The 26,459-nt window shown below is 43.3% G+C and overlaps 1 protein-coding gene and 1 long non-coding RNA gene across 2 annotated transcripts in view; one reads left to right on the top strand and one right to left on the bottom strand.

The window, feature by feature from the left end:
* The window catches only part of LOC148642042 (uncharacterized), an 86,480-nt gene extending 63,148 nt beyond the window's left edge, over positions 1 to 23,332 (top strand). The window contains exons 16-17 of the transcript XR_015929634.1: positions 8,935 to 9,036; positions 23,148 to 23,332. The gene's annotated coding sequence lies outside the window, so the exon portion shown is untranslated. The remainder of the gene's footprint in view (positions 1 to 8,934; positions 9,037 to 23,147) is intronic.
* On the bottom strand, positions 7,264 to 10,954 carry LOC148642043 (uncharacterized). Its single transcript, XR_015929636.1, has 2 exons — positions 10,832 to 10,954; positions 7,264 to 8,330 (listed from the first exon to the last, which is right to left on the bottom strand). It is a non-coding gene; the product is annotated as an uncharacterized LOC148642043 (long non-coding RNA).
* Positions 23,333 to 26,459: the final 3,127 nt, after the last annotated feature.

Below are 26,459 nucleotides of genomic sequence, written 5' to 3'. Positions count from 1 at the left end.
GAGTGAGAATTGCAGGTGAACATGCAACCTGCATTTATCCAACCCGTGTGCTGATCCCGCGGCTCAGTGCCATGATGGGCCATTCAACCCTTAGGAATCTCTCCTAATCTCTGCGGACGATTGCACCATTCCCATGAACTGCTTTAAATTTTCATTTCCTGAGAGTGTACTGTTTCATCATGGTTATGTTCTTGTTCTCCCATTTGAGATGCTGCGTGTGGAAGCTCACAGAGGATGCACTGATTTTAGGTGGGGCCCCGATTAAAGAGACACACACACGTCTGAAGTCATACTGTTGTTTATTTAAAGGGAACTATATACAATACTGGTTTTATATCTGTCACTGCAACAGACGCAGGTAAAATTTTGTCTGAGGCGGAGATGCTTGCCTTTAGCCCGGAAGGCATGCTTGACAGCCAAGTGGCTGAAATCCTCAAGCGCCTTTAGGCTGTAATGTCAAGTGAGCAGCTTGGGCTGTGGTAGTGTAGCCGGTGTGGCAGCGCTACACCTTGTCCAGTCCAAAAGCTTGTAATGCAGCCAAGTGGCTGAAGTCTTCTGCACTGTAACTGTAATGGCAAGATAGCAGCTTATGCAGTGATAAAGTACAGGTAGATGGTGCAGTAGCAGTGCAGCCAGTTTTCAGACCAAAGGATTGTAATATAGCCAAATGGTGTGATTAGTGTTGTATCAGCTTACACCTTAGCAGAGGCAGCTATGATGACCCTGTGTTACTCTTGTCCTGGCTTCTTCTCCCATGCATCTCTGTCTCTTTCTGGGTCAGTGCTCAAATTATGTGTGCTGGAGCAGGGTGCACAGGTGATCCCTACTATAGTGAATGCAGGTGTCTAGCATTTGAGAGCTGCATGTCTCGTCAGCTATCTTGGGCAGAGGCCTGAGACAAAGTAAAGCTCCTTGTCGGCTCTGCCCCTTGAGGCATCACATTTTCGTAAATTTTATACATTGTAAGTACAGACTAACATTAGGTGCTGTAGAACAGTACAGTAAATGAACCCCTACAGAACCACTTTTATTATCCGAAAAGGCTAAATCCTTCTTGACAAAATGTGAGGCACTGTTATAGTCCTTGTTTCCTGTTTTTGTAAAGCGCATGGATTTGAGTGTGAATTTGAGATTGCTTGGGTTATGTTCTGAATATTACATGTGCCTTTTCCTATTAAAAATTATTCCATAACACAGATTCCAGTGACATGGAGTGGATGCATGCATGGACGATAGCTCACACTCGAGATTCAATGACAGTCCGTTTCACCACACGAACCAGAAGAGCAGTGGGAGAGCATTTCAGTGGGCTGATCAGCACTTATAGCAATTACTCACCCTGACAAACAATTAACTTCACTAGAAATGGCCAACCTCAATCCCCAGTGGTAGCAACTGTGATCTAAATTAACTGCTTGTCAAGTTTAGGAAATTTACCACAACCCTGGTGAGATGCAGCCAAAAAAAGTCTTTAAACATTGAAAGGCAGGGATAAGACATTGAGAAATAGTGACCTGATCTGACTGCTGATTCATAGTCAGCCTCCACGCATATCATAACTCACCAATCTACTGATCTGTCAGGGAGAGAAATGGAATAAACTTGGTACAGGCAGTTGATCAAATAGCTTCTTTTAACTGTTTCTACACTATCACTGCAGAAATCTATCAATAGATCTTAAGGTAGAAGAAAGCTTTAAAAGGGAAATGAGATTGGGGTTTCTCCATTATGTGTGTGCGATATAAATGCAGCATGCTGTATGCAGGTTTTTGATCAACTGGTGCATATTTCTTCAATCCATTGTATTCTGGTGTGCAAGACACTTTTGATTCTGTTAGACTATCACTATGAACAATGTATTCATTAGTGTGCAACAGGGCACAAAAACAGTCAAAGTCCGTAGCTTTGTCTTTATTGTAGGTGGGTGTCAGCAAATTCTTGATTAAGGTATTGTAAGGTATCTATGCTATGGACATGGGGGGCCCCATCCAGACAGCAACTGGGTTAAAAAAGAACACCCCCCTCTGCTTTGGTCCTGACAGACAGGCACAGAATACCAGAGCAGATGCTTTGGGCCATGTTCATGAAACATTTACCACCAGCCTGAGTAAAAACTACTTTCTCCCTCATAGCTAGGAAGGGCATTGACACTGTCATGTTTTACATAAACCTTTACTGGGGTGCTAGTTTAAGGATGCCCATAGGCAGTGCAAATGTTCCCTCTTGGATTTTGCGGTGCTTGGAATGGTTTGTTTCTCCCTTGTTTGATGAAGTGCCACTGGTGCTAGTGCAGCAGAGAAAGCTCTATGAATGTGGCCTTGTGTGGCAGTGCTGCAGGAGCTCCTTGAAGGGGAGAGTGTGAAGAGCCCTGTCTCCTCCCGGCGCCCTCTCCGTCTGCGCAGGCGGCAGTGTCACACCACTTCCTCTCCGCGCTCTCTGACCCGGGCCTCCTCAGCGTGGGGCTGATTGCTCTGGCGGTCTGTCTCTGTTCTGTTCTGTTTTAGCCCGAAAACTCGGAAAAGGGCCCTAAAGCATGGAATGACGCTTTTCTCATTCGCGTCGATTGTTCAAACAAACAAAACAAATTAGCCTGCAATCCTGTCGCAGTTATTCGAATTAAACCACTGGATTATCCACAATAAGTCTCTAGGGCAGGCTGAATGAAAAAACAACAACATTAATGGTCACACATAGAGCATGTTACATGGTATGTTTGTATTTTAAGAAGGCTTTTGATAACCTTAATTCGCAAATTCCTTATTAGATTAATTTTCAAACTGCAGGCAGTAGACATTGAAGTCTGTGTTCTTGTATTAAGAACTGATTAATGATTGGTGCCATGTAATTAATGAAGTACCACAAGGACTGGTATTAGGACCGCCGATCTCCATTATTTACTGTACATGAATGATTTCGATTTTGGGATATTCTTCAGCTTTGCAGATGATGCCAAAATCGGAGGGTTCAGAAAAACTGTAGAAACCACAAGGGGCGAATCAGAAACCAATTCAGATAGAATTAAGCCAAACTGGGCAAATGTAAGTATGTTTCCTGATGGTAAAAATGTTGGTAGCATGAGCCAAACTAAAGCTTAAAACCCTAAAAGCCATTAATTCTTTTCCACTTTAAAGATCCAGCAGTGAGGCTTTGTTTACATGATAGTTTGAAAAGGAATAAGGAAGCAAATTAAAGAGAAATGTCAGAGTGTGAGTAACCCCTTAGACCTGGAGCCTGCACTAGTGTTCTTATGATTAGTTTCAAATATCATTATAGTGCTTTGTCTTCCGTGTCCCTAACCCTTAATCTGCACTTAATGCACAAGCTCAGCCCACACCTCAATAGAGACACAAGAGCCTTTGGTGTTCCATTCTTTTCTGAGCGCAAACACTGCAACCTGATGGCAGGTAATTTCCCCTTGCCGAAATGGAAAAAAAACGCACTGACTGACAGCTCCATCCTTTCATCAGCAGCGAAGCAGAATGGCACCTAATTGACGCAGGAGTCAGAGCCTTCTCCCTGAAAGCTGTGAAAAAATGTACAAAAATCAACGGCGTAATATGAAGTCATATAAATAATGTGAGTCAGAGGAGGTGGCAGACTGCCCAGCGCTTGGGCTCTTGGCTGCTCAGAGTGGAGCCCTGTCAGGGCTCTTGTCAGTTTATTGCCTCTGAGAGGCCTTCTCGGAATAGGAGCAATTTACTGCCTCCTAGGAAGTGATGAGTCGTGTGGAAAACTTGCAGGAAGCCCCTTTGCTGGAGTGCTTCCCTGGGATTGGGTTACGGCCGCTGTGCCTGTGGCCTGTTTAGTCACACGTCCGGACAAGCGCAGACGAAAGCCAGAAAGTACAGATGCGACCCACTCCATTCCTCCCTGCGACTGCCACCCTGCCTGCTTTCGGGTTTTCCTGGGGGCAGCCCTACCCCTCACCCGGCCTTTTCTTGTTTCAGGTTTTGCTGTCCTGAAGTAGCCCCTGTTGAGATTTCTGCTGAGACAGCCTGTGTACTGCGCCGTGAGATGATTCCAGCAGATCCTCGCAGGATAGGGTGTCTTTCCTCATGGTCAGGATGATCGCAGAGCATGTCAGCAAACGTACAAATTGAATTATTCTGGCAGGCCAAGCGTCTAAAAAAAGGGCCTTCTCAGAACTCATTGCCAGGAAGTGAGGGGGGAAGTCGGTGCTACACAGGGTTGTGAGGCCCATCGGTGAGGTTCTGTGAATAGAATTCTGCAGGACAGTACAAAGTGCATCCCACACCACCCACTGCATCTCCTATCACACTCCAGGGACTGCTACACAGAATGCAGTCTTGAACAAGATCACCAGCAATGCGGAAAGCAGCGTTTAAACATTATGAAGTAAAAAACGTGGTTATCTAAATGAACCTTTGTGAGTTTTCTTTACTTTCCACTGAAAACAGTGCTGAAGGAAAGTCATCAATACTTTATAGCTCCTCTAACTAGAAACATCCAGTTATGTACAGTATTTGATGTATATCAAAGGCAAGAATCGTATATATGCTACTGAATCAAATAATTCTATTTCTCTTGGTCAAAGACAATGACTTTGAGTTTTTTAAGGAACTTAAAAGGCCTGCTGTCTGGAATCTGATGAAAAGGCTGGGATCCTGATTCATACTCCGATGTCAATGTACAGACCAGTGAAACTTTATGAAGAGTAAACGCGTACTATTTTTGTCATATTTGTTTTTGTGAAACCACCGAAAGATGATGATAAACTCAAGACGAAAAAGTGATTTGATATTTGAAAGGCGCTCCTTCAGTCTGACTGAGATGCGGCCTGCTGCGTTGTGTTATCCGAGGACATAGAGACCTTATTGTGTGCCAGCCTCATGGAGTTCCTGATGGTGGCTGTGCCAAGCTTAATTGCTGGAGCTGAGCAGAGGTGTCTATTACAATAAAAGAAGACTAGGTCCAACAAAGGCAGTCAGTGTGGGGTTGCCTGAGATAAAAACACGAAAGCTCATCTTTCGTGTAATACAGAAGCTTCTGTTGATATAGGGCTTTTCTATTGCAAGGTATTACTACCAAGTATTGAGAATTTGCAATGATAGCAATGACTTGCATACTTCAAGCGCTCTTCCTGCTATGTTTAAGTCAAGTGAATCAGAATTGACTCCACTTTTGTTAACTATCACTATACATTCCAAAAAGAAAGTATGGATGTAAGTATGTATAAAAAGGTATCAGAAAAAGAAAGCCCCTTTTTTGAGTCTGAGTTCAGCTTCTTTTAGAATTTATCCTTTTATGATGGAACTGTTAGAACTGCTAGAACCAATAGCAGACAAAGTTATTAGACAAAGGTACCTGTTTTTAAATAATTTAGTGCAGCGGTCATCGCCACAGTAAAGTGTAATGAATGCGGGGTGGGGGGCCAGCTGTGTGGAGGACAGTCCGAAGAGGCGAAGGATAGGAGGAGGAGGAGGAAGGGAAGTGTGGAAAGAGGAGAGGGAAGATATTGTGTCTGAGTGAGCACGTGTGGAGGAGGGGGGAGGAGGGGGGTAACATTAGTGGTTGACTCCTGTGGAATGTGGCTGCTGACTCAGTTTGGCTTCTCTGTCAGTCTCTCATTCATGCATTCATACCAGGGTCTCATTCACACTCGTGCTGCTGTCTAGGGAGCTCTTGTATTGCCTAACCTAGACTTTCTGGAAAGAACCTCCGAATTTCATGGAAAAGAGACAGGTGGTGATCGTGGAGTGGGGATGAATGATAGCTTCCTCAGGTATGCCTATCACGAAGCCTCAGGGCTCCCTCATTTCATAACTGCATCAGATAATGATCGGCTGGATAGAATACCCGGCCTCTTCTTGTTCTTTCAACTCCTAAAGGTGTGAGGTCAATCAGCGCTTGAAAAAAGGAGCAATCGTTAAAAATGAGCTGTTCTGAAAAGGGAATGTAATGATGCCACTCACCGAGGAAAATTTTCCTATTCCTTCAACATTATTTAATGATTTATATTTCTTTAACATTAAATTATCTCTGCCCCTTCTTCTGCAGTGCTAGAGTGTCACGCCCTGCTTGCTTTTCAGCGTGATTGCAAACGCCTTCACCCCACGGGCACAGACAGACGTGCTGGGCTTCACTTCTCTTTGTCTTTATGGATGTGCTCCTCTGTAGTCCCTGCCAGATAGAGCTGTAATCCTGTGACCATTTTCCCCCTTACTCACCTGCATGCAGATGTTGAGACTCACTCTGCATCAAGATGTCAAGCTTTGTGTACCTTGTACTTGCAGAAATGCATTGCAGTGCTGCACATTCCAGAACAATTTTTTTATGCATTCCTTTATTCCGTGTATTTTTAAAACCGCAGTAAGCAATAAATGCCTGAAATGACTGTTTAATTATCAGCATAAATGCCCAAAGCATAACGTCACCAATGGAAAGTCAAGTTACACCTCTGAGTGGGAAGTATAATTGGCACATGATTATAGACTTCAGAAAGTTCAAATACAAGTTACATGTGGTCTCAGGATTTAATGGGTAAGCTTGACTATTCCTGCATATGCAGTTGAAATCTCTTTAAAGTCCAAAATGGGCCCTTTTTTCTTGTTGCAAGCTGAAGTTGGAATATCATCACCGTGTATGAGAAAGCAAAATAACTATGGCTCAGGTCATCTGACTGTTAGCATTCACAATGTATTCAGAAAAGAGGCAAGCTCTGGGTGATACAAACTCTAAAACAGTACCAGCCTGTAAAAAAGGAGCCATAGTCAATGCCTTGGAACCCGCATTCAGCTGTTCTGAGCTGAAATACCTGTGCTGTTCTTCATGTTGCTGACTACTGTAGTCACGTGTCTGTCTCAGTCCTGTACACTGGGTTTGGTAGACAATACCAGCCAATGAGAGGTCATGGTATTTTCCCATGCCTTGTGCACATTCAGGCCATCCAATCACAGTTCTCCTGAAGAAACGGCAGGTGTATCTTAACTATGGGGACTTGGCAGCACTTCACACTAGAGGCTCCGTGACTATAACTTACGCAATGCACCAAGATCTTTCAAGACCTGACCACACATAATGTTTGAATGCTGGATCAGATACATTATAGGATTATTAATTATTATTTTTGTTGCTATTATGTCTTAAACAGTTTGTACTTGTTCTAAGGCTGTTCAGATATTAACACGCACCACAGACCCTGCACCCTACTTAAGTATACTCCTGTGGTAATTCTGGACTTTTACCATAGGTTTTTTTTTTACTCTATTACAATTCTCATGGCAAATTGTACTTTATTACAAATAAGCATCAAAGGTAACCACTTTATTTTTTCATTTTCTAAAAACATAGAAATATATACATTATGGAAAGTAATACATGTTTTTGGTGTCATTCTGAATGAATGGTCATGCATGACTGTGACACACTCAACTTTGCACTTAATAAGGACTAGATCACCTCATTAGTGAGGGAATAGGTGTCGATGATGAGGTGATTTAACCTATTGAAAGACAAGCTTAGTGAAAATGGTGAAAATAAGGAAAGAAAAACAGCAAAAAAACAAAATACTAGTTTATGAGCACCCAGAAAATAAGTGTGTTGTAAGGTTTGTGGAGTGTTTCAGTCTCAATTAACTTTGACTTAACCTGCTTGGCTGAGGGCTGACCTCCTGGCCAGTGGACGAGGAGGCTGGGACCCCCCTGCAGAGTGAGGAGTGACCAAGGGGCAGCTGCAGAGGGGGAGATGAGATGGAGATGCAAAAGACTTATGTGAAGGAAAGAAGGTGATTTATAGTGTTTCAGGTGAGGAAATGACATCAGGAGTGGTTGCAAATTACCGACAGCTGAGTCTGATTGAATTTAAAACATTGTCATCCCTCATAAGTTTTAATTATATACTTCATTTATCAAGAGAACAATGTTTTTGTTCCACTGATGTGTTGGAGGCTTAACTAAATTATATCAGGTAGACTTGTTAGTCAAGCCTAGTCTTTTGTGTGTAGACCACCCTGATGGACGTCAATGAATGAAAGTCCACTTGTAGCGATTGATCTGACTGCACAATGCTGTACTGACCAAGCTCAGCGACTGGCTTGGCTGTCCTTCCTGTGAGCTTCATCCTGATGGGATAACACTCCAGCACCGCAACACACATCCTCATGCTGAAACAATGAGTGACACTGGCATTCTTGAGAGAAGAGACTCTGACAAGTATCACATGAATGTCCTGCTCACCAGAGTATTGACTATTCCATTGAATATTTGTGGGATGAGCTCGGATGGCATGTGGCATCTAATGTTCAGAGATGAGTAAACATTCACATGATTGCCCAGGCTTAATGAGAAGGACAGAAATCCAGAAAACTGCATCTGCAAAACACGTGTCACAGATGTACCAACTGTGTTGCATCTACACACTGTAGACGCCCTGTTGATTTACCTTGTTGATAAGAAACTTATCTATGTCATTTCTGTTCATGTAATTTCAATGCATTTCGTAAAAAGAATTTCTCATGTTGCTGATGTGAATTTTGCAGTTGAGGTTAAATATTTCTTTTGTCACAATATAATAAAAATGCAACAACAGCAAAGAGAAAGTATTGTAAAAAGCAGAATAACTTTATAGGAAAGATGTGGAATTGTCCTTTGTACTTGTCTATCATTGTAAATCGGGTGCGAACAAGGAAACTACTAGGGGTTTTTTCCATGACATTACTGAAGCACTGTTCTTGAAAGAGACATGTCAGAAATAGCATCTGTCTGTGATGCAGCCTCTCAGAGGTGTAAAAGACTGGAGCCTGTTGAAGGTAGCACATTGAGTGCTGTCCAAAACTAACAGTCCAGCTGCTTCCTCAATTTGTCTGCCTATTAATATCCAATAGCCAGCTCTGCAAAACCTGGCGGAAAGCTTCGGGACTCCGTGTAAGGTTTTATTTTTAGTTAATCTGGCTTTTCTCTCCCCCATATCTTGCAGTACACAGAACAGCCGCTGCCTCAGATGCTAGTGCCAGTGGTGACAGGACTCTGTAAGCAGAACAGGATTCTGAGGAATGGAAGACAGGCTGCTTTGCTGGAAGTGAGTTCTTTGCAGTTTCCAATCAGTTCTGTAAATGTTATTACATCTCACGCCATTCGTGTTTTGTATTTTTAACCTGTGGAGGGTGTGTTTATTAACAGGTTGATACTGCCATCCTCAGAGGAATCTGTTTTTAACATTGAATTTCCCTGGAAAAAGCAAAGCACTGGTTGTTTATAGAACTTTTGACAGGCCTCTGGCTTCTTCTGTTTAAATTATGCTTTTCTTTCAGTCTAATGCATTCCATGTCCTTCTGTATCTTTTAGGCTATGGGTGTAAACCATACCGTAATATGCCCTGTAAGGCAGGTTATGTTGTTGGTATGGCATATACAGGTAAATGCAGGGTTTGCCAGTCTTGTAGGGGGAGTCAAAATGAGTGACTCCTAAATTCTGATCTCCAGGAGATCTGGAAGTGGAAAAAGTTTTAATGGGGGAAGAGCAATCCAGCAGGAACCAAGAACTCATTAGCATTAATCTAGACAAGGCTTTATTAGAGGAATTCAAGGCAGGACTGGGATGACAGTGTCAAATGAAGTCTGGAGGAAGCCTACAACTGTGTTGGAGCTGTTTCCTGATCCCAGACAAGGTGCCATGGTCTTCAAAGCCAGCTTGGTGCTTTGATCTCGGTCCTCATGTTGTTAAATGATTCTAGCAAGCTGGGAGTTGTCAAGGCTGGGAGCTAAGCATTTGGATGAATAGCCCTTGTTCGCAGGGTTGCTGAGTAGCATGTTGTGAGATCCACACTGACCCTCCATTAGGCCTCCCATTAATTACCCCAACTGCTCAGTCAGACCCTGGACAGCCTTGAATTCCCTTCTCTAAGGGCCTTCTGTTTTTCATTTTAATGGCCACAACACAAAAACAGAACAATCCACATGCAACAGCAATCCAGAGCCCCCTTCAGTTTTTTTTTTGCATAACCTTTAAGAAACCCAGAAAAAGGGGTTTGATTAGAATCTCACAGTGCTGAGTTTTGCACTCATAGTAGGCAGTGGATTCTTTTCTATCACTGACCTCCACTCAGCTGGAAAGAAATGGGCATTTTGCTCATGATTGCAGAGCATCGAACACATTTCACCGAAATGCTAAATCTGGATTTTGCCCAGCCTCTTTTTCTAGGAGTTTCTGCTTGCATCGCTTCGACACAAACTTTGTGCAGGTTTGATTGCTTCAGATAAAGTTCATTTTTTTAAATCAATACAGCTAAACAGGGTTGCCTTCCAAAATCCTTACACACATAGGACTGTCGACCCAAGCATTAGATAGACCCTTTGAAAGTTCTACACAATCACTTCATCTTGCTTTTTGATACTGAGGTGGGAGGAGGGTGGGATAATGTTTGTAAGACTGGGTACACATTGCATGTGAGGTTTGGCTGCAATTTGTCTTTCTCCTTGCTGAAAGAGGCGGTTTGTCGGGGCTGTCCTGATTCTAGTGGCTGTGGAATGCAGCTCTTTGCAGACATGCTGAGGCTGCCACACACCTCCCCCCTGGTTGCTGGCGGGTTCCAGAATGTAACCTCCTGACCTTTCCCAGTAGACTTCCCTTCCAACCGGACACTGAAATCTTGGAAGTCAGGTGCTTAGAATAGAAGCAGCATGTGTATTTAAAGCGACACCTTCTGTAACCACAAACCTCTGTAGACAAAAGCCTAGCCGCAAACAAAACCCTACATATTATCATCAATATTATCAATACTGAACTGGTGCATGCACACTGTATGTATATTCCAAAGAAAATATTTACCCCCAAACACGGTTTTATTTCGAATCGTCAATTTGTCTTATACTCACCCGTGATTTGGAAATGGCACTTGGCGTGGTGTGTTTTTCATGTCTCAGCTTGCAGCTTCGAACCCTGTGACCACACACGGGGGAGAATGAGGAAGTGTGGGCAGGCTCTTCTGACCCGCCCACTTCGAAAGCCTTGTGTTCTGACTCGTCACGGGGAACGCGGCCCCATACTGGAGGTTCAGTGCCAATTGGAGGAGAGGCATGTCCTTCACCGGCTGTAGGGATTGTGCATCACAAGACCCGTGTGCTTGCTGAGAGCCGAGAGAGCCCTAGATGAGTAATCCCATCCTGCTCCCGGTCACAGTCAGCAATCACTGGATCATTCATTGGTTCAGCCTTCACTGGTTGAGCTACTCCAGAGGCCCAATGCACAGACATTGTACTCATGTTCTGTACATAACAGCCACACCCACACAGATGTTTACACTGGCATACCCTACATACACAGACACTTCCCCTCACGAAACCTCAACAGGTGCAACATTGTGGCTTGAAATCCTAAGTAGACATTTTTTTCTCAATGGACTGGTGTCCCATCCAGGATGTACCCTTCCTAGTGCCCATTGCTTGCCGAGATAGGCTCCGGCTCCCTTGCGACCCGGAATTGGAAGAAGAAGTTAGAACAGGGATGAATGGATTGGCCCTTTTTCTAAAGAAATGAACATGAGAAGAATTTGGAGTGGGGGGGCTATGACAAAATTGTGTGCTGCAAAAGAATAGGAAGAGGTGAACCACACACTATAGAGCAGAAAGAAGGAACTGAGAACACCTGAAGAAAGCCACACAAATTCACAAATATCAGCATGCATAGAAAATGCAGTTTCCATATGTAGGGCAATAATTATCTTAATATTCTTTAACACTGCAAATACAAATTCAGTAGTTCAGTTGTGCCATCTGTCCTATAAGAGCCTTAGTCAGATTGGTCTTGTGATGCACTCATGCACATTTATTCATATGGGGTTAGGGGTGTCGCTGTACTCAGACACACAGCAGATGTGCGGGATTAATTGAATCATTACATCATACTGTTACAAACCTAATGAACAGAACAGATGACAAAATGTAATGCATTTGCTGGATGTTTTGTGGCTTATTGTTACATCAGCCCTATCTTTGAGTTTTGTTAACAAAGGGGACGCACAGTTGGTTCTGAGGTTAGTAGGCAGCTCTTTTCAATCGCTAAGATCTTTCAAGAAAGGATACCTTGAGGTTCTTGAGCATTTTGGTGTTTGTTGGACTCCTATAATTGGCAGCCTTTCTCAAGTTCTCCCAAGTCTTTCTTTTTCAATTCCTATTCAAGCTGCATTTTGTGAGTGGGCTTTCTGATTTTAGTATCATGCCGTGAAGTCATGTCACTGTTGCATCGAGGTGCCATTTTGTGTTGATTGCCCTTATGTTTCATAACTACGCGATTGAGCAAAATGTAACGCACTGTTGAGTGACAGTAGCTTAGGAAATTTCTGGCTTGTGTTTTCCACCACATAACATAAAGAAACCTCCAGGAACAACGCCCACTCACCAGCCCCATTGGGACAGGACAGAGCAAAGCTAGGACAGATTTTAGACTAGAACTGAAGCAATCTGTATACTACAGTATAAGTTACAGTATATTTTGTAACTATACTTTAAGTCTAGAAAGAGGGATAGCAACAAAACTGTTAAAAATCCATTAAAGGTTTTTCAAGACAGATAAGCATGGATGTTTGGTCAATAACAGATAATTACGGAAAACATTGGAATATTTTTAATAATACTCCATTATTTTAATCTATGTTCTATAAATACTGTATGAGGTTTAAATTTAAACAATGCCAAGCCCATTGCCTACCTGAGTCAGACAGCCTGGTGCCAGTGGGTCATAAAGCAATCGGGATGCAGCAATATATCTACAGTATATAGCAGGATGCAGCCTGCTGTATATCTAACGGAGCAGAGAAACTCATACAAATCAATTACCTTAGCTGGAGGACTTCTGCCTAAGGAATACAAAAATGCACTCTCATGCACAATATAGACACGCAATTCTACATCTTTGTATAGGCACACCCAGGAACATTCCACACACACAGAATCAAGCAGGAATGTGCCCTGGCCCATGCACACAAATGCTAATGCAATTATTACGCACACACGCATGCACAACTGCTTTCACGGTCACACACTTGGATGCAATGTGTGCAACCCCTGGAGTCATGCTGTGCGCTTTCAAAATCCGATCAACTCGTCCAGAGCAGTCAGAGAGGTCAGTCGGCCTCCAGTTCAGAACTGGAGCCAATATCTTTGGCGGATTTATTTTTTTTGAGGGAGAAAATGTAAAAGAAACCAGTTGGTAACGCAGAATAAAGAAAACAGCTTGCACAACTCCGGCCTCCTGCCCCTGTTTCTTTTATGGAGTGAGAGATGACACCATCACCACAGCAACAAGGAAAACAAACAATGTGTGGGTTTGCGTATGGATGCTTTAAAACAACAGCTTCAGAAATGCCACTCGGCGCACTCAGAGGCAGTGGAGAATGTGGTAGCGCCCACTTGCTCAGATGCAGACAGCACTGACAGAGAGAGTGTTACTACATGTTAAGGTCTCAATGAACATTTGGATAGATATGTCGACAAATGAAACCGCGGAAGGAAGGAAGGATCAAATGACTCCATAATGAGCTGGAGATGGATTACACATAAGAGCAGTTTGCGATATTCACAGAAACATAGGACTCCATTCATGAATGATGTAGATCTGCACTCTTTTCTCAACATAAACTATCATGTAACTTCCCATAAAGAGATTAGTTGACACAATTAGCCTCTGCTGTTGTTTATAGCATTGTAGCCCTTTCTTTCGTTCCTCAGTCGTTTTGGATTCCTGTGCAGGTTGTGCAATTTGTTCTTTGGAATTTATTTCTGCTTGTTATTGTCTATTCCAGGAATGCCAAGTTTTTAAAACTGCTTTTATACATCTCCTTCTTTTGGAGGTATTGGAGCCTCACACAGGGTGTAGTGCAGTGTTTCAGTGGTGAAGTCAGAAGAATGTGGCTGCTGTGTGCCTCTACACCATCTCAGAAATTAAGAAAAGAAGAAAAGGCAATAAGACAGTATCCTGAATAAGAAACAAACTTTTAAGCATTTACATATATACATAAAAAGACTGAAGGACTGTTGCAATATTGGAGGTTAATGAAATGAATGAAACCTTTGCTTATTCCATCAATGATGATGCCTGTTATCTAAGACAAATGCAATCTGTTCAGAATTATTTTCTACGAGTCTTAAACTGTTTTTTGAACCATGTTTTGGTGCCTTTAAAAAGCAGCACATCAATAAAGTAGCACTCAGGGAGGGTTATGGGTTGATGGCGAAGCAATTATTACCCACATCTGTTCCTTATTATGTGATGTTCACAAAAGGGTCCTTCCGAGGTTTAGCCTTTGCCCTTTCACCTTTAACCCAATTGACATGGTTGCCTCTGAATTTCCAGGACCTGAATCAGGGGTTTGCGGTGAACATTTGTCATCTGAGCATCAGTGCCCTTCAGGCCCAACGTATTGCATCTTCAAAGGGAGCAAGCAGAAGTCAAAGAGCCCAGGTTAGAGCAGCTGCAGAACGCTGTTCTCAATTAGCAAGTAATTGGTTTTTGAGCGTTTCACGAAGTCAAGTTACACCAGGGCACAGTAAGGCAAACTAGCACATCCTGTGAATGTATCCAAGATACTGATTGCTTCAAAATTCAGGGTCACGTCCACATGGTCTTGAATCAGGATTAGCCTTCTCCTTTCCTTTCTGGGGTTTATTTTATCCCAGCCCTTAATACATGAATTAAAGTCACCTGCTGGATGTTTGTGGTCAAATTTACCATTTGTTCCATTAACAACGATCAGTTTGAGAAACCTGTGAAGCATGCAGTAGTGTGTCTCTCCGGGATCAGCGCTGGCAATCCCTGGCTTTTACACTGCCAGCTTCCCTGAAAAAAAAAAAAAGTTGGCTTCGAAGACCTGTTCAGAAACACTAGTGCACAATAAAAATGAATTATGTCGGCAAATGGCCCGTACAGTGTATGGGAGTCCTTCCCTTCATCTCAAATACCAAGTGACGTTTTTCAGCACGGAACTCCCAGGCAATTGAGTAATTCCTGCACATGTGTGCAGAAACTGGTCTGTTGGTGCTCCAAGCCAGCCGGTGAAAAGGCTTGTTTCAAGTCACGTCCGCTGCAATCGATATAAAGGAAAGACCCTGCTGTGCCACTACAGCTGCTCTTTACAAAGATCTATCAGTATCATTTCCTTGTATGTTCAGGGGTCCCACTGTCATCTGTACCAAGTGATAACTGGTTCTGTGCAGTCAGATTCGTAACAATAATCCTTAGCCTGATATAATGCTTTTCTGGACGCTCCACTCAATGTGCTTACTGGTGCGCTTTGGTGTGTTCCCCCCATCAGTGGGGAGGAGAACAGAATGACGAAGCCAATTCATAGATGGGGATTATTAGGAGGCCATGGTTGGTAAAGGCCAGGGGAATATTTGGCCAGGATTCTGGGATTAACACCCCTATTCTTTTCAAGAAATGCTCTGGGATTTTTAATGACCACAGAGAGTCAGGACCTCGGTTTTACGTCTCATCCCAAGGACAGCACCTATTTTCCCCTAATGTCCCCGTCACTATACTGGGGCATTAGGACCCACACAGACCGCAGAGTGAGCGCTCCCTACTGGCCCCACTAACACCTCTTCCAGCAGCAACTTTAGCTTTCCCAGGATGTTTCCCAGCAATATACTGGCCAGCCTCACAGCTGCATAGCTTCAGTGGGTTGCCAGTTGTGATTTGCAGGGAGATGTATACCTGCTGGCTTTCTTGTTTCTATTGCATTTTCAAGGGACAGACAGGCAGTAGATTCTGAATGGTAAAAGGGCCTTCTGTTTGACAGGTATTGAGTCCAAATAGCATTGGGATCCGAGAGCTCTGAGCTGCATTCTGAGGAAGCAAAGTGACTTGTGGTTCTGAACTGTGGATCAGCACAGGGGATAGCTGCCAATCCTGTGGAGTTGAGGTGTCCAGTTGGACAGAATGATCAGCCATGCACCCCAGCACAGACATCACTTAATGTTTGCATTCACCTGCTCAGGACAGGACGTTATTTTCTGAACCCTCAAATGAGGACAAACAACTGTGTGCTGTGTCACTGTTGCATAACCCTGTGTACACAGACAGTGAGACACTGACCCTCTATCTGCCCCAGGCCAACATACCATACGGGAAGCTTTAACGAGAATTCAAAATACTGTCTGTACAACTTGCAGCAAAGGAGATTTCCTTTAGTACTGTATTCTAATGATATTGACATTAACACTCACAAACTGTCTTACAAAGAGACAATTTTCAATTTTCTTCTACATGAGGTCGGTAATAGCTATCAAATTTCCCTTCCTTAACATCCTGTTAATTTGATGCCAGTTGGTGCACATCAATGTGTGTTTATGTGTGCAGTTGGTGTGTGTGTGGTGGTGGTGGGGGGGGGCATGTGTTTTTTAGTTTAATTTTTTTGTGCAGGTGTGCTGGTTTTTTTTAGCCCCTCTTCCGTTGTCACTGTAGGTGTGAGTGTGTGTGCGTGTGTGAGTCTGTGCCCTTTCCTTTTGCCTGCCTGCATTTTCTTTGCCACAATCCCTGCGTTTGCCTGCTTCTGTGCGTGCACATCAGGTGAACAGGAATTTCTGTGTGCGCGTCAGTGCGCGCAGGTCTCTGGGTTTGTGTGCAGGCTGTGTGTGTGCCGTGCTGCGCGGTGCAGTCTAGTTCAGCAGTGACTCACAGGATGCAGGCTGCGAGGTGAGTGACTGAGAGGGAGGGGATTATTGTAATGTCTCCGGATTCAAAAACAAGTCCCTGGCAGGGAAGGAGCCCTCAAAGGAAATCAGTGGGACGATGAAAAAGAAAGGTCCCAGTCACCGTTGGTTTACTAACTCCGGATGCTCCAATCCACGTATTACGTCACAAAATTCTTTAAACAATCCCTATTTTTAACACCTTCTCCAGCAAAAAATGTTTTCCCTCTGGAAGCAGTTTTCTTGATTTTTTTTTGCAATGGCATAAGAAGCATTAAAACACTATTTCATATGTGATTTTAAGCTGGCGTAACAGAACGTAAAATAACATTTACAGAAACATTGATGTCTGTCCTGAGACTAAGCACAAGCCCACCGTAAATTTAAAGGGGAGCTGAAGTTCCAGTTTCTCAGTCTGGTTTTTAAATCTCGGTCCCGAAATAAGTGACGGTATAGAAGAAACGTACGAATTTAGAATTAAGCACAAGATGGTGACCTTTGCAAAAGAACTGTGTCGCCATGTTGTTGCCAACCGCAAGAGTTTCTGTAAATTGAGATGTGAAGTGGCCCTTCCTGCTCACTAGTCACTGTAATGACTAATGTAGTGTGATGTATGAGTAAATAAGTGTAGGTTGTGCAGCAGACATTTCACAGCGGAAATGTTCTTAGGAGATCTGCATGCAGGGCTAACAAATAAGTATTATTTGTCTCAAATTCGAAAGCAATGTTTCTATTGGATTAAAACAAGCTGTGTTTACAGTGTAATAGGACTGCTTTACGTCTCCTGGTGTTGTGTTGTCTTTTTCTGAATTGCAGAAGATGGCACTGCACATACCTGGAAAGTTATTCTATTTTGTGATGTGAATTGGAGGCTTTCCGTGTTACTGTACACATTCTAGTTTTATTTGGGTTTTAAATGCACTCATTAATGCTGATTCTTTCTAGCCCTGCAATATAAAAATAGCTTTGCAGTGCCCCTTTAAAGTTATCATCAGCCTGTGTATGCAGGGGGCCACCAGATTGCCACAGTAGCCACCTGAGGGTAGAGAGAGTCAAGCATTAAGCATCACATGTATCTGAATGTTGTGAAGACTGGAGTTCCGGCTTCGACAGGTGATCTACTTACAGTAATTGCACCCACACACTTAAGTGTGAAATCTTGCACTTAAGTTAAAAGCAGGGAACATCTTGCATCTTGTCTCTTGAAGATGTTGATGTGTCCCCTGCCCCTGCCTGCCTTAAAAATGATTTTAAGCCCCCATCCTTTCATTGAGCCCTTTTGTCCAGTTTGCCTGATGGGTGCTGTTTGAGCCTCAGTGAGATACCACGCCGCAGGTCGAGTGAGTCGGACTCCAGGGGGTCAGTCTGCACTCAGTCTGCCTCTCCCTCCTTCTCTCCAGTTTTCTGTGGCTCCAGACCGTGACCTCAACTCTGCTGACCCGCCTCAGACAGACCCTTTAAAAACCGGGCTGTGCTGTGCAAGCCAATGGCCTGCATAAAGGAAAAAAACCAAACTGCCTCTGGAAAGCATCGTTAATCGATGATTGTGTGCTGTATGTGTCTAGAACAGAAGGCTGTTAATGGAATACTGAAGTGCAGAAGAGACAGGTGGGTGTTTAAAGCACACCCCTGTTGCAGTGGTTAACTGTTTCTATGTTCCATTTGCACACGGGACAACAGTCAGGTTAATGTGTGTCTGCTGTTCTCTTCTTCACTCTGCTTTTGTGTCAATGAATACTCACTGCAATACTACACACCACCATGAGCGAAGGTTTCACAGCACTCAAAAAGCACAATTTATTCTAATTAGTAATTATTGTGATTAATTTCTCTTCAGAAAGACTTGAAGGCTCACTGAGCACAGCATCCTAAAATTTGATAAGACATAGAACATTGGAGTTATTGTATTTCTAACCACGAGCAGCTAGGACAAAAAGAATGAATGTACCCTCTGCTAGGATAATGCCCATATTATTACCAGAGTTCAACAGCCTGGACAAAACCTGGAACGGCTCGAGCTGCAGTCCATCCGGAGTCTCGTCCTGCTGCCCGACTGACTCCACCAGCTGTGAAGCTCTGAAACAAGGCAGAAGTCAGTTTTCTGTCTGGCGCAGAACTGTGCTCACTTCCTGTGCCTGATACAGTCTGGGAGATTAGCGTACCATGAGATGTGATGACTAGCTTCAAGGGTATGGGCCTGTTTTGCTTTCAATTGTTATTTTGTTAATCTTATCTGCATTGAGCATTGTTTGCTTCCGTTTGTACATGTCTTAGAGGAAGGGGATCTGGGCCCATTCTCTCGGTAGCCTCTGCCACCCCACGCTCCCACACTCCCACACACACACAGTCTGTCAGCTCAGATCATCTGACTGCACTCTCACTGCTAAGGAAAGTGCTTCGTTAGGCCAAATCAAGATTATCTACAAATTGGGCACATGGGGAATGTATGAAGAACTTTACTCCAATCTACTGTATATACCGCATGCGCGTTACTGTCACTGGTTATGTTCATTTTTTTAACTGCAGTGCTTGATTTTTTTAGTCGCTATTCAAATTATCATTTTTTTTCCGGTATTGTTTTTCTTCTGTTCTAGCGGGCAATATCATGCATTTAAACGGTAACTGCGACTCCATTTTTATATTTAAGAATCAACTGATGAGCGTATTTCAAACCACAATTAGAGTAAGATGTACACAACTGTAAAATGCACACAGTAACACGTAAAACCTTTCATTTACATCACGGAATGGACTACGTTTCTAGGTATGCGCAGTGCCATGTTCCGCAATTCAGAACGAGGCCACACAACTTCCAGTGAGTCTGCAGCCTTATTACATTGTAAACAAACAGGCTTGTTAATACATCTTTATTAAATCTTGCCCTCGACTTCAAGATGGTTTTGCCGACAAATATTTCATACCTGCACCTCTGCATGCAGATCGTATTGGAACAGTTCTGCAGTGAAATGTCTGCTGCACAACCTGTACTTATTCACTTGTATATCACATTAGATTACTCATTACAGAGGACTAGTGAGCAGGAAGGGCTGCTTCGCATTGCAATTCCTAGGACCTTGAGTACGAGTCTGGGACAGCATGGGGACTTGCAGCATTTTCACAAAGTTCACGATTTTGTGCTGAATTAGAAATGTTTTACAATTTTTCTAGAACGTCAATTTTTTATTTTGTTACTGAGATTTAATAACCGGCCTGGGAAATTGGGACTGCAGTTCCCCTTTAAGATTTTGTCACCAGAGAGCAAAGATGCCAGCAAGCAACCAAATGAGCAAGATGGATTGAAGAGCCACTTCTCACTTGTAACCTTTCTTATGTTCTTTTGCTTTAGGGTATTGCCTTGGTGGTTATTAGGATTCATAGTGCTCTTATTGCTTTTTCCTTTGAGCTATAGAGCTGTGTATGGCATGCAGGTTTTTCTGGCAGCCCTCGTAGCGAGATTCTAATTGTTTACTTGGATTGTGTGATTGGGGTTCAATCGCTCCTGGATCCAGTTAGAGGAGAATGGAGAGCTTAAGAGGAGGAGAGGCAGAGGTCAAGCGCAGCGCGGAGCGGATTTTTTTTTTAATCCGCTCGTTTGTTCATTCATTCTTTCATTGACGCTTGCCAGCCCAGGCTCCGGCGGAGAGCTGCTGCTGTTGTTGTGCCCTTGTCAGGCGAGGAGGGTGGGGGGCAATGGCTGAGGCCTGGCTCTGTCTCTCCGTGCCTCTGACACAGTGGCAGGGGCTCTGCGAAGAGATTAATGCGCTGGCCTCCTTCTCACAATGGGCGGCGGAAGGCACCCCGCTGGGCCTGCAGGGCTCCTGTCCTTGCCGAAGCCTGGAATCGGGGGTGAGTGGGCTGCCCGTGCTGCCTGAGCCGTATCCTGGGCAAACGGCAATAATGCTCCCTTTCAACAGCCAGTTCCCACCGTGTTGTGCCATGCTATTCATCACCTGCTTTTGCCAGGGAAAGAACACTTCTTTCTATCTCCTTCCTGAACTTTCTCCTTCTGCTCTTCATTTCCCCCCCACTTTCTTCTTTGATTCTTTTTTCCTTGCTTCACCTTCTCTTCTCTTCCTTCCTTTCTTTCTGGCCTCTCGCCTGCTCACCGTAAACAGGGAAAGTTTCTTTTTCTCCTGTCAGGGTCGTCAAAGCCGGTCCTGGTGTCGTTAATGCTCTGATTTTTTTTTGGGGGGGTGGGCTGTCTTTCTCAAAGGTTTCGTACTTGTGCGTTCGAGATAATTGAAGAAAAGTGAAAAACAATAACCTCCTTCTTGGTGGGGGGGGGCTTATGAACTCAAACTCTTCAGCCGAAACGTAGGACTGTCTGCCTCTTCGCCTCTGTTCCGTTGTTCTCTTAGTCATGATGAGCAAGACTGTGGGAAAATGTAGCTCTATCTGGTCTGTTAGCGAACAAAAACAATGTCATCTGCCTCCTTAAGTTCCCATGCCTTCCCACTCGTGGTTGGTATCTCTGTGCGTACTACAGCCACAACCGGACTTCCCAGGCTGTGGTCTAAGACAGGTTGTCCCAGAGAGATTACGTGTATTGTGTGTAGACAAACTGTGGCTTCACTGAGGCCTGTATGTGACATCAGACTGGGCAAAGTGTTTAGGGTAGCGAAGGGAGTGGACCGTCCTGCTTTGAAGCTGTCTGCCTACTTGTTACCACCAGACTGCGATTTCCCACACCCCTCTAAGTTAGATCTTGGCCACCACAACTGTCTTTCTTCGTGACCACTTTCACATTCACATTACGTTGCAGCTCTCATGCCATGGTGTGAGGGAAGAGTCCCCATCTAAGAACAGAGGAGATGTTCAAAAGGTTTAAAGAACTGAACTCCGATCTACTGTACTGTATATACAGTATGCACATTTCTTCACATGGATGTTGTGTGAACTTTTCATTTTTTTCAGTTTGAGATCAATACATTATAAAAATTGCTAAATTGTAAGTTGGTTTTGATCAGTACCTGTGAGGTACTACCGGCAAGATTTAGATATTATATCCTAGACACCTGGTTTCAATATAATTTCTTTATAAAGTCTCTATCTCATTTCGCCTCTTGATAGAGGTGAGGCATACGATTTCAGGATGAAGCTAGCTATTACAATAGAAAAGGGCAATAGACATCTACAGAGGCTGATCAAAAACTCTTATATGTGGTGTTCAACAAAATAAGATTTGACCTCAAATAACATCATTTAAATGTTATTAAAATGTTGGGATATTTCACTTCTCTCAACAATTATTCCTAGCCACTCTGTCTTTAAAGTTACCCTCCACCCCCCGCCCCCCATAAAAAAGGGCATTTACCTTTTTCAGCGAATCAGATTCTGAGAATACGGCAGACAAGCCCAGAACATCCTGCGTGATGATTTGATTTGATATAGCTTGAGAAAACTCCAATGGCAATGGCAGAAACTCTTAGCAAGTTCGAAGGGTCCCAGTCTTGCAGTCACATTCCAAGTTGTGCATGTTCCTCTTCTGTGGATCCCGGGTTCAGCCATCAGAGGCTTTGCTGCTGCTGTACTTTTCTACACTGGCCTCTTTTCATTTCTGGCCAGGAGGATGGGTCCATGGGTCTGTGTTTGCAGCACGCACAATATTTTAACGGACAGCCATGCACTCTGACCACCCTGACGATGAGGAGCACAGGCACAGAGCGAGATGATCTCGGACACATTGCGTTGTACACAGGTCCTCTGAGAGCTCAGATCGGGCCCAGGCCACTTCACGTTGCGAGCCCCCCTCATTGTTTGGGAAGAGGGGTAAAAAAATATTTGAATGTAAAGAATGGCATGATGGGAAGAGTAAGGCAGCCATTTTGAAACTCCTAAAGCAGGGTAGATTCAGCACTGAAAGGGGGATGTTTTTTCACAGCCATGGACTTTAGTCGAGAATCACAGTAGGTGGTAAAAGTTCCACATTCGACTTAGGTCGAGAAACACAGCCAAAGGATTAAAGTGGAGGACCATGCACCCTGGGCTGAGGTGAGGCCTCCCTGTGAGGTGAGGCCCAGGCCAAATGGCTCTGCTGGCTCCCCCTCGTGTAGGGCCTGGTTGTACACACATTAGGAACAACTCGTAAGCAGGTGGCCAGCGCCAGGCAACCGCGCCCCCTCGACCAGCTCTCTCCGCCCTGTTATTTAAATCGGCAAGGCGGCAGGCGCGTGCTGTGCCCTGACATTGATGTGGACTGACAATGGCACCCAACTCGCCTAATGATCAGCTTTGAGTCATTGAGCCCAGGGGCCTTGGCAGGCGGCCCAGCAAAAAAAGGTGCTTGTCTCTTCACAACAAAGCAAGTCAGTCAGTGGAAAATATGCAGTGGGTGTCCAAAAACCATGATAGCTTATTAAACCAACAAGAGCAAAGCCACTCAACAGCCTTTTCAGGTTCCCCAACTTTGAAAGGTTCTGGCACATTTATATAAGTGTAAAAAATGATAGTTATGCATTTGCAGCACATTTTTATTTCTTCTTCCTTTGTCCTTTTCCCTCCTCAGAACCTCCTCATTTGGAGAGAAAAAAAAGGATGTTTCTGTTTTGAAAACGCAGATTCAAAAGGTGAAGACACCACTTGAAGGATTCATTACTTGCGTGCACTGTGTAATAAAAGCACAATGTATTGTGTATGTACTACCCTGTATTGTGTTCATAAACTATGAGAATAATAAGTCTCACAATTACATTGTCAGTGGTACAAGAATATTATTTAAATATATATATATAAAGTCTGATATGTGCATAAATTGAATCTCGGCTCAATAGCTATTGACATTGAGATTTTATAGAAAACTTAATCCGTGAATACCTTGAACCTTCTAAGATTTGATGCAAAATCCCTTTAGGCGTTTTGTAATAACCAGTTGTGTTACCTAAAGATTGGGTGTTCCTTAATTCTGAGTGAAGGTGCAGTATTTTTATCTCATGGTGTATTGCCAATGTAAAGGGCAACGAATCACTACACAGATGGAGACAGGAACACAACGGTGAAAGTGTTAATTAGCTGACAATCTTAATGAGCACGTTGAATAGCTCAGCCAGAGGGGCTGTAATTCCTAATAGAGATGAGTCTTTCATTTGAAAATAAAAAAATAATGCATTTCTAATTAAATGTAGATCGTGTACCAGATTAGTATGGTGCAGATATGTGATGCAATTTGCATTAAGGTTGCATTGGGGCTGGCAGATGCTATCAATCTCATTTGACACAACATGGAAGTCTTGAAGACAAAGTGAATAATGAAATGCCACTGTGAGGAAATGCAGTCTTGTGTATTACTCAACTTTTTATCCAATTTTGTTAAGGGGAAAATGCAAAATCGCCGGTTTCATCTGTGCACAAGTCTGCATCAGTGCTCTGAGGTCTGGGGTTGACTGTAGTGCTCAGCTCTTGCTAGAAGGGTCTTGATGTACTTTCAGCAAGTCCCCTGTGACCCAAGGGGCAGTGAAGGAGTTAATGGCTGATTACCTGAGCTGTGTTGTCATGGTTCTTGGCTGAAAGCCAGAGTGGCTACAGTGTGTTCCTACGTTCTTGAACAAAGACGCTCTTCGAGGGATGACAGATTTCCTTAGCCACAATGCAGTCTGTTGGGTTTTTCCTGTACCAAATTGACAACAGAGGAACCTTTACCTTTTTACATTTTCTGGACTTTGTGATCACACTATCTGCATGTACACTAGATGTACAGTATGTGTGCGCTAAAGTTCTTCTTTGCAAGAATTTCTGATGTTTATGCACTGATTTAAAATGACTGTAAGAACATAAAAAAATTCGAAAGACTGCAAAGTGTTTGATTTTGCCTATTTTTAGCATTTATTGCAGTCCGCCTCTCAGTGCTCAAAGGGCACTAATCCGATTAATCTTATTTCTGCCCAGTAGGCACTTAATTGCTTCCTTGAGAGTCTTTTTACCAAGATACAGAACTCAGTCCCAGGGTAGTTCCATTGAAATGAAAAAAGCACACAGTCATCATGGCAAATAGCTTCTTTGATATACTTATATCAATAGCTTAAATTGATATACTGTAAGTCTAGTAATTCAGAACTGTGAATGAAACAGCTTTACTTTATTGAGGGAATGTCCAGATATGTTCTGCATATAAAAGATGAAAATGTGATTTTTGCCATGTGGAGCTATTTAGAACTTGAAATGGCAATATCTGTTTCAAATTGTATCGTTTTCCCCTCCACAGTCGAAGATGAGAATACCCAAGGGTCACTTGTAGAATAGGATTCCCTCACAGACTCAAATTGTGGGAATTTTTCACTGGACTGGCAAAAGTAAAAAAAAATTGCTGAGCTGATCCACGGTTTTGACCAGTTGTCATTATTTTAGCGGTTTTAGTTAGCACAGATATCTTTGCAAGGTAATACATGGTAAGTACTGTAGAAGTGTTTTCAGGCTAATTATCAATTAAAGAAAAAAAAACCTTTGCTGTACTTCATCTGTTACAGTCCAACCTCAAAATGTGGCCGCATATTAGTCTTTATCCTTCTCTGTTGATGGGATGATCACCTGGCCGGACGAGTGTGGACAAGACAGGCAGAGCCCTCTTCAAGTCAAGTGGACGGGATTATTTGCAGGTGATGGTAGAAGGGTGTTATCTTGACTAGTACTGGGGTAGATTGGTCTTGAGCAAGGATGGCCAACTGATCCATGAACTGCATAGCCTTGGAGAGCCACAATGGAGCAGGCTTTATAGGCTGTCCTGAAGTCACCAGGTTCTTAAACCCTTGGATCGATTTCGTTCTGACCACTTAAGCAGGTGAGTGAGATTTTTAAGAGAAAACCTGAAATGGAAATAGCAGCATCCTATAGCTCTCAAGCACCACAGCCAGGTAATGAGCCTATGACTAAATTGGTCAAAACTCACAAGTCTCAAGTCGCTGGAAATCGATGTGTTCAAGGTGACCTGCTGGATTGCGGTTCTCTGGGACTGGGGATGGCCATTCCTGGTCTTGAAGTCTGTATTTAATGAGCTGGCCATCAGCTGATCAGGAACTGGGGTTTGCCAGTTTGCTGAAATGTTATTGTGAGCCCCCAGATGTATAATAAAATACCTGAGAAATGAATTGATGTTAAATGAATTTTAAAATAAATTCAAAAGCATTGAGCCCCCCCTGTAAAGCTCAGTCCTGGCCATGGCGTCATGTGATTGAGCAGTCGGAGTGCTGAAAGCAGTGACAATAGGCTCAGCCACATAGCAGTGCCGAGTTCTTTGCACCTTGGGGTGAGGCAGAGAGCTAGACACGGTGGAAGGGGGGGGAATCTGGTTGTGTTGTGTACTTTGTCTGGCTGGTTATTCTGGTCCGTCAGGTCTCTAAGGAAGTGAGGAACACCAGGGCAGCAGAGCCAAGCTCTCCTGACTCAGAGTCACCCATTTGTCAGAACCAGCTCAGGGCAGATACATACAGATACGAACATTTCTAACACAAAAATGGTACGGTGTGTACATTGCAGTCAGATCACACAAAGATAGTCAACAAAATGACCTATCTATCATTTTTATTTCGGTCCCTGCAGCTACTACTACTGTACTGATATGGGTTATTGTTAATCAAAGTACCTGTATGTATCAAATCTACATGCAACTTCTTAGCTTTCTCCTTTTAAAACGATGGCTAAATTGCTAAGGTTCATCTTAATGAGCAGCAAAACAAGAATATCAGAATTCTAAGGACACACATTTTCTTAAAAACAGATTCTATTTCTATTCTAATGTCTATTTCTTTTCTGTACATTGGTCTCTCTTATTGTTGATTTAATAAGAATGTACATTGCAGGTATTTTCTCATTTTCAAGATACTGATCT

Source organism: Lepisosteus platostomus, chromosome 23 (genome assembly GCF_059453375.1).
Source record: "Lepisosteus platostomus isolate fLepPlt1 chromosome 23, fLepPlt1.hap1, whole genome shotgun sequence".
In the NCBI taxonomy this organism is placed as follows: domain Eukaryota; kingdom Metazoa; phylum Chordata; class Actinopteri; order Semionotiformes; family Lepisosteidae; genus Lepisosteus; species Lepisosteus platostomus.
The sequence above is the reverse complement of the archived record's forward strand: the minus strand, read 5'-3'. Positions and strand labels throughout refer to the sequence as shown.